Genomic DNA, 17,299 nt, shown 5'->3' with positions numbered 1-17,299 from the left:
GTTGCAAGGCAAAGTTTGTGACCCTAAACAATATACCCTAATTTTGAAGTGGCAGTCCAAATTTCCCGGATGTCCTGTAACATGAGCTATTTGTTGTTAATTTGTACTCGTCCTGAACATGCATGAAATATTTGCAACTGGACGTTAAGCAACCAATATTTTTACCACAAATTACTTCAAACCTTTACTAAATTCTTCCATGTATATAGAGATTTGGAACTGAAGTTTGGTTGTACCTGTAGAAAACTTATTACAAACGGGATTGCATATCCTCATTTTTTTACGGAAAGGTTGTATACCGTGCCGGGAAATTTAGAAACGATCCTGGTAAACATATCGATTCTTTAAATAAACTTGTTCTAAAAGGTTACCAATTTAACACAGTAATTAGATCTTTGAATATTGTTTTATTGGTATAAATACTGATTTTGTTATCATTAAATTAAAAGCAAACGGAATATTATTGTTATATACATATGCACATTCATGGATCTACAATCTGTCGATACCTGTGTCTTGGCATTTGCACAAGGTCATCTTTTTCTCCGACTGTTTATGACGTCTTTAACTAAATCCATTGGATGTTGGATGTGTACTGATTGATAATTTAGTCTTAGATGCATGATTTTTTTATTAGTTGTTAGTAGCTTTGAACTAGCTGTCAGTAACTGCGAGTACTCTCAGATCAGTACTTTAGTGTCTTTTTGTTGTTGGGATGTACAAGTATCCGGCCACGTCTACTCTGTGTTTTTGTTAGATGTATGTATGTGCCTGTACCAAGTTATGAGCCTGTAATTCAGTGGTTGTCGTTTGTTGCTATGTTTCATATTTGTTTTTCGTTTATTTTTTGTTACATAAATTAGGCCGTTATTTTTCGCGTTTGAATTGTTTTACATTTGTCATATCGGGGCCTTTAATGGCTGACTGAGGGGTATGGGCTTTGCTCATTCTTGAAGGCCGTACGGTTACCTATAGTGGTTAAATTCTGTGTCATTTGGACTCTTGTGAAGAGATGTCTCATTGGTAATCACACCACATCTTCTTTTTTATGTATCAACCAAAAGAAAACAAAAATCAGTAGAAAAATAAGTGTCACAATATTAGCTATTTATACTAATATTTATAAAGTAAACGTTTTCTCCCATGCATCTTTATCTTTAAGTCTAAGTTGTCAGCTTGTGTTTTTCCTGTTAAAAAACCTCTTAGTTACCAATAATTTGATGATGATGATGATGATGATGAACTTACAGTGACAGGTCAGATGCATATTCAGGACGAGAGCATAATAATGAGAGATGAATACTAACCCTGCTTTGCATTAGACACAGTACATGATATATAAGGCATGAAGATGGAATATATATATTATGCAGGGTTTTCCTTGAGAGCCGACACCCGGTGGAATGTCGCCGTTTCAAAAGACGGAAATCGCGGGTTCAAATGCTTAACCAATACATATTTTTGAAGAGAATAAAATATTTATTAACCTTTTGTCTTGTGGGGTTCTTAGTTTCATATATTTTACAAATACGATGCCTTTTTACAACCTACTGGACCGTCACGTCTGTCAGAAAGTTTACTTAAAATCGAAATCACTTATACGCATCACTGCATTCATATACGCTGTTCAATCAATCAAATGAATGATCAAGATTGTCAATGGTAAAGCAACAGAGACGTCGAAATAAAAACTACGTTATCAATGGATAACTCTATGAGAAACCAAAATTGAAAAGTTTTAGGAGGCAATTGTTTGAGTGTCAAAAATCAAATGACACGGAATGAAATGAAAAGAACAACAAAGATAAATGATTTCTTTATCAGTAACAAGACAAAATCAGTGGAACCATTAACAGGTAAGACTTTTTATGTTTTTTTTAAGTTATTAAATTTCAGAGAAGGTCTGTACAGTCTCGTGTTTATATAAATGAGGCCTGCCCAAGCTTGCCTTCTATGCCCTTTGTATAATGTAACAAGTATTTCATTAAATATTACCACCCTTTAACTCTTGGGGAGGGAAAGGGGGTTAAAAAAAAGTGTCTAGGCTAGGAGGGATGCTGCCCAATTTTATTTTATGTTTGGACCTTTTCTCTTCAGTGTGTACTGGCACTAGTAGACTAATAGTATATAGCTCTGGTTTTTCACTGCATATTTCTTGTGGTTAGGGGCCAACAAAGAAGCCTGTGATAGGAGGAATGCTTCCCATTTTTTTATTTATAGTTGAACCTTTCCCCTCACGTTTTACCGAAAAAGCAGAGAGAAGGGTAAATGCAAAGGCTAGGGAAAAGGCTCTTTTAATTTTTTCAGTTATATTTTTCCCCTCGCTGATCATTAGTCCACTCGTTGAAAAAGTACCAATGTTAGGATGGGTCCTGCCTTAGTTTTTTTTTTTTAACATTTTCCGATTTCGAATGGAAGCCTTGGTTAAAAGTGCTGGCTAACAAGAGGGTGGACATTTTCCCTCTTCAGCATATATGTCCTTTCCCGGCCAGGTATGCATGTTTTTATTGAAATAGAACACGTGAAAATAATATTTCTTTTCTCAAAAACTGAAATTGTCAGATTTTCCAGGTGACATATATGTAAGTCTTTACATAAATATAAGAAGATGTGGTATGAGTGCCAATAAGACAACGGATTGTCAGTTTTCCTATCGAAGGTCGGTGGTTTTCTCCGGGCACTCCGGCTTCCTCCACCAATAAAAACTGGCCGCCACGAAATAGCCCAAAAGCGGTGCTTAAAAGTGGCGTTAAAACACCAAAAAATCAAATCAAACCAATGAGACAACTCTCCATCCAAGTCACAATTTGTAAAAGTAAACCATTATAGCTCAAAGTAGGGCCTTCAACACAGAGCCTTTACATGTCCACTATTTTTTTTTATAGATTGTTAAAAAACATGTCTCCATTATATCGTTCATACTCATGGATTTGGCATGTGCAACCGATGTCTTTATGCCTGTCATACGATTGATTGATTGATTGTTGGTTGCTTAACGTCCAGTGGCAAATATTTCATGCATATTCAGGACGAGAACAAGTTCACAATAAATACAAAAGGTAGGTCCTGTAATAGATTAAGGGATTATGGTCGGAGAAATTTAGACTGCCACGGGAAATGAGGGTATATTGGATAGGGACAGAAATTTAGCCTTGCAACAGGTCACCTACGGACCCCTCAAAGAGTTGTTGCAAGGGTTCTTAACGTGCAAAGAGCGTGGCACTCTCTTTACACGAGGCATCGGATTTAACGTCCCCATTCTGACCGGACGTGGCTGCAAATTTGTACATCCCGCACAGCCAAACGGACGCCCCACTTCAGCACGGGTTTTACTGCCGGTCGGAGGAAGACCAATGGTGACCATACTTCTATTCCCCAGTCACCCTTGGGGGTGCCTGTCATACGTCCGTCCCGGTTTAATAAGATTTTAGTTATGGTCAATATCCCGTAAGCAGGGCATACATGAGATATTATTAATATTTGACCTGTAGATGCATCTTTTTAAGTGTTCATATAATAATCATACCACCTTGCTATATATTTTACAATATTAAACTCTAGTTGTTTTTGTGACTTTTTTTTTCAGAATGATGTCCTTATCAAAACACAATTTCATTAAATTAAGATATAACATTTTATATAAATGCATCATTCTAATTTTCAGATCAAATTACAGTTGGTACTGATGAAGAACAAGGTAAAAATGAAACCATTTCAGTCACTTGTTTAACACCAATCTCTTCAACTACATGTTCCACATCTTCAACTTGTTCAACTACAACTGGCTCTCAAATCTCATCATCATACCAAAGTTCTGACATCAAGCACACTGAAGTGAAAAAAAAACTTTAAGACGTGTTCAATCTGATGTGATTCCAATAATTAAAAACTGTTTTCATGATGATAGAATAGATTTTCTTCATAACCACCAATTGTGCTTAGAAAGAGGCTGTGTTAATATCAGCTAAAAGAGGGACGAAAGATACCAGAGGGACAGTCAAACTAATAGATCGAAAACAAACTGACAACGCCATGGCCAAAAATAAAAAGACAAACATACAAATAATAGTACAAATGACACAACATAGAAAACTAAAGACTAAACAACACGAACCCCACCAAAAAAAAACGACAAGACGCACAGAAATATATACGAGACAAATTTCAACATCAATGGTTGAGTGGTGGCTCATTCATGAGGAGGGAGTTGGAATGTTTTGTCTTCTCCGCAAGGTGCACAATATTCTTGCATCTGGAAAAAATAATTATGTAACAGGAGCCAAGTGATTAAAAAAACAAGCAGTTGATTACCATGGAAAGTCTGCTAATCACAAGGAAGCCATAGCAACTGAAATGACAAGAAAGATGTCATTTTTCCATGAAGAAATCACAGAGAAAGAAAAAGTTGGAAAGGATGTTCAGAAAAAAGCTTTCCTCGCTGCATACTGGCTTAAGAAGGAAGAACTACCAAATAAGAAGTTTGTATCCCTCGTTTCACTAACTGAACAGTCTTGACTTGATTCCATGAAGTTTTTTATCACAGATCCCAAGGTTCCTTGCAGGAAATTGTCTTATTGATTTTGCCCCCAAGGGTGACTGGGGAATAGAAGTATGGTCACCATTGGTCTTCCTCCGACCGGCAGTAAAACCCTTGCTAAAGTGGGGCGTCCGTTTGGCTGTGCGGGATGTACAAATTTGCAGCCACGTCCGGTAAGAATGGGGACGTTAAATCCGATGCCTCGTGTAAAGAGAGTGCCACGCTCTTTGCACGTTAAGAACCCTTGCAACAACTCTTAAGGCTAAATTTCTGTCCCTATCCAATATGCCCTCATTTCCCGTGGCAGTCTAAATTTCTCCGACCTCAATCCAAGACGCCCCTATTACAGAACCTACCTATTGTATTTATTGTTAATTTGTTCTCGTCCTGAATATGCATGAAATATTTGCCACTGGACGTTAAGCAACCAACAATCAATAAATCATTATTTTTTTAATATGGAGGATAATGGAATAATTTGCAGACGTTTTTGACAATGATTTTACATTTCTTATTTTTTTATAACATCTCAAGCTAATAATAAAAGGGACTTGTTAGGTTAAGAACAAAAATGAGGTTTAGAAAAAAAAATGTATATTTATTGTTGGTATTTACTTGTTGTATCAAATGTGTTATAATATTTACTTTGACTATTGACTTTCCGGCATCTCCCACATTGATTAGGTTTGGGGTTGGGTAGTAGACTTTAGAGCTGGTCGTCGTCTACAGTGAAGGGCGAAATTTCCACACCTTGCAATTTAATATAAAAATATATTCGTAAGATTAAGGCCAAGCTTTCTCGCACATCTCAGCTTGACGATTATTTAATTAATGAACTTAATGATCACATTGAAGCAACAGTCATCCATCTTACTCAATAGAAAAATAGTACTGGTAAATATTGTACACATTTTGGGGGGAAAAATTCATGTTACAAACAAAACATTCAGGGAAATGAAATAAAGTCTGTTGACATAATAAAGATCTCCATGAATTGACGACACCATCAAATATATTGAATCAATATTCAAGTCTTTGAATGAAAAACCCATTCTCACTTCTTCGGTTATTCAATTTTCATCTGTGGCCTCTTGGTAGGGGATTCGAACTTGCTGAATTTGATGATGACCAATTAGTAGAATTGGTAAATATTATTTAACACAATGATATAACATATAACATAATGAACACACACATGCATCTAATGAAGGCTCAAACCGTGTCTTGTTCTCAATCAACATGCTAGATTACATATTTATATTGTGTTTCGTGATGATGTTTTCCATTCTTTTGATTGAGGAAGCATCACATTCATTATTAGTGTCTATAGTGCTCTTCCTGTCGATACCACACTCGTCTCTATGTATGTCACCTCTCTTTTAGATAGACCCACATGCCAGATACCATTAGTGCAATTAATTGATATCTATTATTACTTTGATAAAAGTGATAGTAGAAAATTGCTATTCAAAGGGTCTCAAGATCTGTGCGATTTAGAGCAAAAGAGAATGTTGAACATGTATGCACAAGATGGCTCAGTAGAGGTCGTTGCATTGAAAGACTTGTTAAAGGATTACTTTTATAAGTTTATAATGAGAATGAAAAGAAAAAAAAGATGCCAAAGCCAAAAAAGATGCTAAAGCTGTAAAAGGTGCAAAAAATTCACAAACAAGCAAAGTGAGAAGGAAAAATCTGAACCATCATATACAGAAAAAAAAGTTGATTCCGTATTCAGCTTTGTTAAATCGCCGACTAACAAGCTGTACTGTTTGTTTCTCTAGCTATATGATAAATGTTTATGATGAGGTGCTAAAAAACCTGCAAGCAGAAGATCCACGAATTTATAAGTTAAGGGGATCATTACATTCAGTTATGCCTAACATTTTATCAAGGTTTGTTAAACCTGCTGCTATGGTAGGAAAATCAGTGGATGAAGTCATGTACAAGGAACAATGTAACCAAAAAGTGGACAATTTGGTAATTGGAAATACAGCCAAATAATTCATTAGAAACAAGGAAAAGAACCACTTACGAGATAGCCGTATAAAAGAGTTTTTCAGTGCTATACAACAGTATTTTTTCAATGCGTGCAACTACATCAAGGCAAATCTTCTTCTAAATGAACCTGTTTTGCTTCACGCAGAAGTAGCAGATACAGATAAACAGTCAATCATAAAACAGTCATCCATTGATTTTTTTGTTGAGAGGTTTCCTTGTTTGATACCAGAAGGTTCAAGTAAAGATGTTATATTGAAACAATGTGTACTTTATCAAAGTCAGGATATTGTATCTTTGGTTGAAGATGTTAAAAGAATTGATGAAAAATGGGTAATCATTGGTCAATTGAGAAACGAAGGTGGTAGTCTGATGTTTCAATTTTTTGCAGAGTTCATGGTTGGGATATTATGCATACCTCACAGCAGTGCTCACTGCGAAAGGGTTTTCTCAGTTGTCAGAAAGATTGATTGATTGTTGGTTGCTTAACGTCCAGTGGCAAATATTTCATGCATATTCAGGACGAGAACAAGTTCACAATAAATACAAAAGGTAGGTCCTGTAATAGATTAAGGGATTATGGTCGGAGAAATTTAGACTGCCACGGGAAATGAGGGTATATTGGATAGGGACAGAAATTTAGCCTTGCAACAGGTCACCTACGGACCCCTCAAAGAGTTGTTGCAAGGGTTCTTAACGTGCAAAGAGCGTGGCACTCTCTTTACACGAGGCATCGGATTTAACGTCCCCATTCTGACCGGACGTGGCTGCAAATTTGTACATCCCGCACAGCCAAACGGACGCCCCACTTTAGCACGGGTTTTACTGCCGGTCGGAGGAAGACCAATGGTGACCATACTTCTATTCCCCAGTCACCCTTGGGGGTTTTGTCAGAAAGAATAGAACTGATCAGAGGGCTACATTCGGAGATAAAACATTAGAAGCATTGCTTGTCATTAAGTCTCGTCCAGGTCATCCATGTGATTTGAATAGAAAACACAGTAATACAACCTTGGATCAATTGATAAGTTCTTATTACAACCATTTAAATGAATAATCATGTACAGTTAGTACTTATGGGAATAGTTAAAATAATGTCAAGTGGAGCTACATTGTATCACAAGTTTTATTTTATTTTGTATAACAAGTACTGTTTTTTTAACAAGATCATGATTCTTAGATGAAAGTGATTACTATGAATACAGAAACTAGACTACTTATGAAGTCATTGTGCTAATTTGTAAAGTCATGAAGTTCTTATATCTGAACCTGATAAAAAGATACTTTTTTATATCTGGACTAAGATCTGATAATATTGAGATTTTTTATAGGTATCTAGTCTGTGAATAGTTATTTCTAGTCATTCAGTTATGTCAGAGTTATAGTTGAGTATTCATTATTTTTTTCCGTCCGTTTTAACTGTATGTTTTTTAAGAAATGAACAGTCACATGTTTGTAAGACATGTCATGATTAATTATTTTTTTTTAACTTTTAGTTATCGAGATTTTTTTTATCTTTTACCTCTATTATAATGTTTCATCTCTAGACCCAGTTATCATGACTTTTTTACATATATATTTCATGCTTTAATTTTCCGTCCATAATTAACATTTTTTTAGGAAATGAACAGTTAAATGATATTTCAAACTTTGTTTACAAACCTACCTTTTGTTTTCAACATCATTCAGTATTATTATCATGTATTTGTTTCTATTGTATTAAAATGTTATTGCATTAGAGTTAATTTAGAGTAAATGTCTATTAAATGACATTTGAACAAGAGCTACTTGTGTTATTAAAAAATTGTTGTCCAAAAATTAAAATAAAATAGTTAAACATTTAAAGTAGTTTTTTTTTATTTTAGTAAACCTGACTGGAGGAATTTCAGAGAATTTCAGAAAAAAAAATCTATCTAATTTATATATTTTGTATCTTCAAAACATGACTCTAAAAGCCTTCAGGATGCAGGATTTTGCATCTAAGTTTTAAAAATTCGTGGGGGGGGGGGGGGGGGGGGGGTCATGCCCCAAGACCACCCTAGAAAATTTTGCGGTGATACTACTGAAAAACACTGAGAACATTCCAAAAAATAGTGATAGACTAAACTAGGGGTAAACACCTCTGTTGACGTCCTTAAAATGTACAATATGGACACAACAAAGCAATGCGAGAACATTCTCTGGCCTGATCTCGGATATGGTATAGTTATTTTTTGTATATATTAAAGACTTAATAATAGATAACGAATTGATTTGTGCAAATATTCTCAGATTTTATTCCGACTCGGTAAACAATTGACATCGGCAGCATGATTTTTGTAATAGTAGGTCACTTTTTCAAAGTTATTATAATTCAGAACACAAAATACGTGACAGTAGCCAATACCTCATTAATTTACATTTTACAAGAATAACGAATGTAGCTTTTTAAGTCATTTAACATCGATTAATTACTTTGCGTCTGGCTTAATTAACTAAATGATTGATTGATTGTTGGTTGCTTAACGTCCAGTGGCAAATATTTCATGCATATTCAGGACGAGAACAAATTAACAATAAATACAGTAGGTAGGTTCTGTAATAGGGGCTTCCGGGATTAAGGTCGGAGAAATTTAGACTGCCACGGGAAATGAGGGTGTATTGGATAGGGACAAAAATTTAGCCTTGTAACAGGTCACCTACGGACCCCTCAAAGAGTTGTTGCAAGGGTTCTTAACGTGCAAAGAGCGTGGCACTCTCTTTAAACGAGGCATCGGATTTAACGTCCCCATTCTGACCGGACGTGGCTGCAAATTTGTACATCCCGCACAGCCAAACGGACGCCCCACTTAGCAAGGTTTTTACTGCCGGTCGGAAGAAGACCAATGGTGACCATTATTCTAATCCCCAGTAAACCCTTGGGGGGAATTAACTAAATGTATTTACATTTAACTTACTATCAAGCATAAACCATAATGTATACCTTGCAACTGCAAGTATACTATTAAACATGTTTTAATTAATTGTATTGACTTTGCTGATATTCGTAGAAAGCATTTCAATGTCAATAATATGTATGATTTATTTAATAGTGTTCCAATTACAAATATTGTTTCATTCTTGAAATTGATTGATTGATTGTTTGTTGCTTAACGTCCAGTGGCAAATATTTATGCATATTCAGGACGAGAACAAGTTAACAATAAATACAATAGGTAGGTTCTGTGAAAGGGGCTTCTGGGATTAAGGTCGGAGAAATTTAGACTGCCACGGGAAATGAGGGTATATTGGATAGGGACAGAAACTTAGCCTTGCAACAGGTCACCTACGGACCCCTCAAAGAGCTGTTGCAAGGGTTCTTAACGTGCAAAGAGCGTGGCATTCTCTTTACACGAGGCATCGGATTCAACGTCCCCATTCTGACCGGACGTGGCCTCAAATTTGTACAACCCGCACAGCCAAACGGACGCCCCACTTAGCAGGGTTTTTACTGCCGGTCGGAAGAAGACCAATGGTGACCATACTTCTATTCCCCAATCACCCTTGGGGGGATATACATTTTTAATTTAAATCTTAAACTGGTGGCTAAATAAGTTAAATCCTAAGTCATAGATACCCATTAAATTCCTTGATTTGCAACCCTCCATTTAAAACTATCATGTCAAACACATGAGTCTTTATCTAATTTGTATAATCTGCTAAAATTACTGTAGCCATATCTTTTGTTCTGTTGCATGTTGTTTTAGCTGAGTTATCCATCACATTTCAATGAACCATTTCTAGGTATGGCCTTCGTGTTTCTAGTTTTCTCGCCATGTTTAATGCCAATAACATCAGGCAGTTCATGTTCACTATAGTTATAATATAAGAAGTTTCAAATGTAACGGTAAATTACAAATATATCATTTGTGAATATGCATTCAACAGCAGTGAATAAGAATGTAGAAAACTTGGCTATAAAGAAATAGTCTTTAGTTACAATGCTCAATTGGTGTGTGTCTCATGTTGTTTTATGTGCAGCAAGTTATTTTTTGACAAATGATACGTTATAATGCATCTAATAATTAATTTGAGTAGTCTGTACTTGATAATTTATTATTTAACTCATCAATGACTAAATGCTTTTTTTAAGTGTAACGTGGAAACAGAAGATACATTATTGTTATTTACAAGAATACGTTTGATGATTTTCGCTTTACATTTTCAAATTTTCCACCTCTTCCTCGGCCTCTGAACTGGCTGCCTCTTGTTTTGATCTATAAAACACACACAAATACAGATCAGATGAGCTGAAATAAAGGATATAAATGTAAATTGTAAAACTCTTCAAGTTTTGCAATAAGCCTGATAAGTAGAGATAATATGATACTTGCATCACTGATGAAACTTAAAACTGGCATTGCTCCATTTAGTTGAGATGTTACTCACAGTCAGTGATTCTTCGCATTGTTAATGGAAATCACTGAATAAAATGAGCAGTTGCCTAAAAACAAAAATATCAGCCAAGAATTATCAGTATCAATTAAAAAAACATTGAAATCACAAGCTGTTTAGAACTTTCCACAATTTTTACTTTTTCTGAACTGACAAATTGAAAGATAAAAACGAATTAAGGGAGACATGACACCTTTCTGAATAAAGTCTTATTAACTCTCTTCTTCTGTTAGGAATTTCTGAAACATTAGGCGATTCACTAAAAATACATAAAAAAAAACCCTGATTATTTCAGTGTTCCTGCATGACAAAAGATTGATTGATTGATTGTTAGTTGCTTAACGTCCAGTGGCAAATATTTCATGCATATTCAGGACTCAAACAAATTAACAATAAATACAATTAGTAGGCTCTGTAATAGAGGCGTCTGGAATGAAGGTCGGAGAAATTTAGACGGGAAATGAGGGCATATTGGATAGGGCCAGTAATTTAGCCTTGCAACAGGTCATCCACGGACCTCTCAAAGAGTTGTTGCAAGGGTTCTTAACGTGCAAAAAGCGTGGCACTCTCTTTACACGAGGCATCGGATTTAACGTCCCCATTCTGACCGGACGTGGCTGCAAATTTGTACATCCCGCACAGCCAAAACGGACGCCCCAGTTTTGCGAGGGTTTTACTGCCGGTCGGAGGAAGACCAATGGTGACCATACTTCTATTCCCCAGTCACCCTTAGGGGACATGACAAAAGAATAAGATCCTTATAATTTAAAGTATTACTTTATTGAAAATGAGCTTAATTACATAATTGTCTGGTTTTAGCCAATTGATTATTTTGATCATGTCAATTTTTAATTTCTGCATAATGGGTTTCCTTTTCCGCTAAAGTATTGTCAGAGAAATGATGCAATTCTACATATGAAGGACTATAGTTATTGCCTGAACAATATTTTAACGCTTTATGTGAACATTACAAAAACAAAACATTTGAATTAGAATGGCTACTTCACAACAAACAGGTGAACCTAGATATATTTTATCAAATTAATGAATGCACCTGTTTTAAATTGCACATCTTGCCTCGTCTTCCAAGAAATGTGGTGCTTTTGAGTTCAGCTTGGCATCAATAATTTATTTTGAGAATCTAGCTTTTAAATTAGTAAGTTGTTTAACACTTGGATCACTATCACTATATTTATAGAAGTCTCACTTTTAAAAGTATTGAATAATAAGCAACTTATAAATATAGTGTGGATTTTGGTGCCTTATTTTCATTTTGTTCCATCTCTTTTGATGTTCACTTAAGGTGTAATACCACCATTGATTTTCCCCTATTAGTCTTTGTTAAATTTGCAATTTTCAAAAAGTTGTGCAGAATTTATCTTTGTTTCAAATAAAGAAATACTTGGCATGAGTAAAGTTTCATCCTGTCCAATACTATGGAAAAATTTCACATAACATTTCATTGCATATAAGAAAAAAACCATCACTGGAAGTTAACCAATAAAATTTCCCCCCCTTTTTTAACCTGTGTACAAGCTTTAGTAACCATGTAACCTCAAGTTTCCAAAATATTCTATAGAAACCACAAATAAAAAAATAATGGTGCTTTGAAATACCCAAGATATATGTTTATGACCCAGAAATGTTTTACTGCAATGAAATGTAGGATCTATTACCCACAACTGTCAAATTCAAGGGAATATTTTTTTCGACCTATTTTCGTATGCAACCGGATGTGACGTACTATGATTTGGTGGTATTACACCTAAAGAAGACTTTTTTGTTAAATAAACTGAATGTGACTTTTTTCCTTTGTAATACTGGTTTTTTCAAGCATTCCTGTCAAGTTTTGGCATAGTCAGTTCAATAGTTTGAGAAAAATCTAGTATAATGTAAGGCGACATCTACAGCGATTAGAGCAAAATTTCTTCGAAAAATCCAAACCAAGCCGCATCATGATAGAATTTAGTGTGGACCAATAAATGATCAAATATTTATCTCATCTGCCTACAAACAGTTGAATATGATACAAAAGATGACTTTAGGTGATAAATACTACTAATGGACCTCTTTGTCTTCCTTATAAGGTCTCTTTTAGTCCATTTATACCTCTCATTTCTACTTTTTAGGCCAATAAATAAAAATTTTGGGGTAACTTTCACTCATTTATGATAGAAATGTTATAATAAATGATTAATTGAAGTATTCAAGCTGAATGAACTATACGTATAAAAGTTTACTGTCTCCAAGGAGGTTTCAATAAGTCCTTACATAAAACTTAAATTTACGCCGCGTTCCAGAGAGGGACATAAAAAGCTTCTCTTTTGGTGAATAATTTGTTGTTACTGCTTTAAAAATAGTTTCATTTACTTAAAACTATATATTTATTAAAGTATTTCTTAGGAAAATTTTTCTAGTATAGCAGAATATAAGAAATAAGGAGAAAAAGCTCCCCAAAACTCTAAGTATGGCTTGTTCTGTCAACTTATATTCATGGTAAAGTCCTATTTCAAGGAAATTTTCTCATAAAATGTTTTTGAGACTCAATCCACTCAGAATATTTCATTATTTGTAATATGTCACTTAAATAGCAAGAAATTTTAACACATGAGAGTACTCACAAGGTCAAAGGTGCATGTACAGCTTCCCATATTAGGTGTAATACCACCATTGATTTTCCCCTATTAGTCTTTGTTAAATTTGCACTTTTCAAAAAGTTGTGCAGAATGTATCTTTGTTTCAAATATAGAAATACTTGGCATGAGTAAAGTTTTATCCTGTCCAGTACTATAGAAAAAATTTCACATAACATTTCATTGCATATAAGAAAATAACCATCACTGGAAGTTAACCAATTAAATTTCCCCCCTTTTTTAACCTGTGTACAAGCTTTAGTAACCATGTAACCTAAAGCTTCCAAAATATTCTATAGAAACCCCAAATAAAAAAATAATGGTGCTTTGAAATACCCAAGATATATGTTCATGACCCAGAAATGTTTTACTGCAATGAAATGTAGGATCTATTACCTACAACTGTCAAATTCAAGGGAATATTTTTTTTCGACTTATTTTCGTATGCAACCGGATGTGACGTACTATGATTTGGTGGTATTACACCTTAAGGCATATATCTTTGAATATTGTTTTTACTGGTATTAATATTGATAGTGTTAACAATAAATTAAAAGCAAACTTAATTTTATTGCTATATAGATATGCACATTCATGACCCTACACCCCAAGGGTGACTGGGGAATAGAAGTATGGTCACCATTGGTCTTCCTCCGACCGGCAGTAGGACCCTTGCTAAAGTGGGGCGTCCGTTTGGTTGAGCGGGATGTACAAATTTGCAGCCATGTCCGGTCAGAATGGGGACGTTAAATCCGATGCTTCGTGTAAAGAGAGTGCCACGCTCTTTGCACGTTAAGAACCCTTGCAACAACTCTTTGAGGGGTCCGTAGGTGACCTGTTGCAAGGCTAAATTTCTGTCCCTATCCAATATTCCCTCATTTCCCGTGGCAGTCTAAATTTCGCCGACCTTAACCCCGGACGCCCTTATTACAAACCTACCTATTGTATTTATTGTTAATTTGTTCTCGTCCTGAATATGCATGAAATATTTGCCACTGGACGTTAAGCAACCAACAATCAATCAATCAATCATGACCCTATAATCTGTCGATATCAGTATATTGGCATTGCACAAAGTCATGTTTTTCACTGACTGTTTATGACGTCTTTACAATAATCCATTGGATTTTGAATGTGTATTGATTGATAATTTAGTCTTGGATGCATGAATAATTTTATTTGTAGTTTTTGGCTTTGAACTAGCTGTCAGTAACTGCGAGTTACTAGTTACTTCATCAAAATAGTTATACGAATAACCCTTACCATGACTCAAGGTCGTAAAACTTATACAGCAGTGTTCTGGAAAGAAAATAAGACCCATGTCTCAAATAGAAATCGTATACAAAATGTCTTTCAAAGATGATGAGGATGATCGTCAAAATATATTAGAAACCAGCTCACAGGACCAGGATTTGGAATTGTCAGAAACGGCACAATGTAAAAACAAAGTGACCACAAATGCACTTCCGAAAAACCAAGATCTGATAGAAATGCAAACTGTTCCAGAAGTCAATCATGTTGAAGAAGATTTAAGTAAGTTACCCAGCAGTAGAATTCTAACATTGAAATTGATTGTGAGTTTTGCAAATTGTGTTTATGATTTGAGGTCAAAAGTTCATTGACTGTGAACTATGTCCATGATATGTGAGGTCAATTGTTCATTGCTTGTGAGTAATATCCAATGAGTCCATTCTGTGATAGAAGTAAATGAAAATGTACTGATTTGATTCACTCACTTGTGTCATAATTTAACAGGTATAAGACTATAGTTGGTCTTTTGGAGAAAGTTCAACCTGTATACATTTTTAATGTGCTTCGATTGTTAAACGGATAAACTCTGTACGGTCAGTAGCTAACAAGGTTATTACCCACTAGTTAATAAAATATACTTGTGTCACTATGAATTATATACAGGGATATTTAAGAAGTTGTCAAATAATCTGATTGTGTGTTTTAACACACCTCACTATCTAGAATCCGGAATTGCCATATCCCAGGACATCTAGGGTAACGAGAAATGCCGCACATTCCTACTTTCTGTTTATAATTCGGTATTCAAGAATCCCCAAGGGAGACTTGGGTATAGAAATATGGTCTTCTTCCGACCCACAGTAAAGCTCTTGCCACAGTGGGGCGTCTGTTTGGCTGTGCGTGATGTATCAAGTACGCAGCCACGTCCGATCATAATGAAGATGTTAAAACTGATGCTTCGTGTAGAGAGTGTCACGCTCTCGGTACGTTACGAACCCTTGCAACAACTCTTTGAGGGGTCCGTGGGTGGCCTGTTGCAAGCCTAAATTTCTGTCCCTATCCAATATATCTTATTTTTCTGTGGAAGTCCTAAATTTCCCCGACCTGAACCCCAGTCGACCTTTATTACCGGACCTACCAATAAAACGGTATAGATGTACAAACAAATTTATGCCAAACCTGTTACAAGGAAAACGACGAGAATGATTTAAAAAAAGTTATATTCAATTTGTAATAAATTATTCGAATGAGAGCAAATATTATGTATTCATGAAATAATTCTTTAATTGATTGATTGATTGTTGGTTGCTTAACGTCCAGTGGTAAATATTTCATGCATATTCAGGACGAGAACAAATTAACAATAAATACAATAAGTAGGTTCTGTAATAGGGGCCGTCCGGGATTAAGGTCGGAGAAATTTAGACTGCCACGGGAAATGAGGGTATATTGGATAATGCCAAAAATTTAGCCTTGCAACAGGTCACCTACGGACCCCTCAAAGAGTTGTTGCAAGGGTTCTTAACGTGCAAAGAGCGTGGCACTCTCTTTACACGAGGCATCGGATTTAACGTCCCCATTCTGACCGGACGTGGCTGAAAATTTGTACATCCCGCTCAACCAAACGGACGCCCAACTTTAGCAAGGGTCTTACTGCCGGTCGGAGGAAGACCAATGGTGACCATACTTCTATTCCCCAGTCACCCTTGGAGGTAATAATTCTTTAAAGTGCGTGCATACAGTATTACATTTTTTTGTAGCAGCTGTTCTCATATTCTTTATCGTTCATTATTCAAAATTGTAATCAATAAGATTATACAAAAGTTTACAACTAAGATTTATCTAAAAAAATCATTATGAATTAACAATTAATAATTATTATAATACAAACGAAATAGTAATTTTGTAATGCATCAAATTTACACAATTGTCAATCAGTCAAACTGAAGCAACGTTGTTACTGGTTGTTTCCAACTTCTTCAATGGTGGCATATTTTCACTGTTGTTACTTGCATTTTTATAATCAATAAAATCCACGAAGATTTCCGAAAATCTACTTGTTATAATCAAGAGTTTCTTCTAATGACAGATTGTAAGATGATATTATGTTGTCTATGAACATCATGGACGACCTCCACCCTGTGGTTTTTCATGTTTTGTTTCTCCAAGTCATTATTCACATACCATCTTCATTTCCGCTTTTATCTCTTCCGCGGTATACCTGATGCTTTTAAATATGGCATTGCAAGGTACTAAACAACCAGGGTATAGCAAAATTTTCTGACAAGCTGAGATGTTTGCTTGATTGATTGATTGTTGGTTGCTTAACGTCCAGTGGCAAATATTTCATGCATATTCAGGACGAGAACAAGTTCACAATAAATACAATAGGTAGGTTCTGTAATAGATTAAGGAATTAAGGTCGGAGAAATTTAGACTGCCACGGGAAATGAGGGTATATTGGATAGGG

The sequence above is a fragment of the Mytilus californianus genome, unplaced genomic scaffold (assembly GCF_021869535.1).
Source record: "Mytilus californianus isolate M0D057914Y unplaced genomic scaffold, xbMytCali1.0.p SCAF_59, whole genome shotgun sequence".
Taxonomy (NCBI): Eukaryota; Metazoa; Mollusca; class Bivalvia; order Mytilida; family Mytilidae; genus Mytilus; species Mytilus californianus.
The sequence above is the reverse complement of the archived record's forward strand: the minus strand, read 5'-3'. Positions refer to the sequence as shown.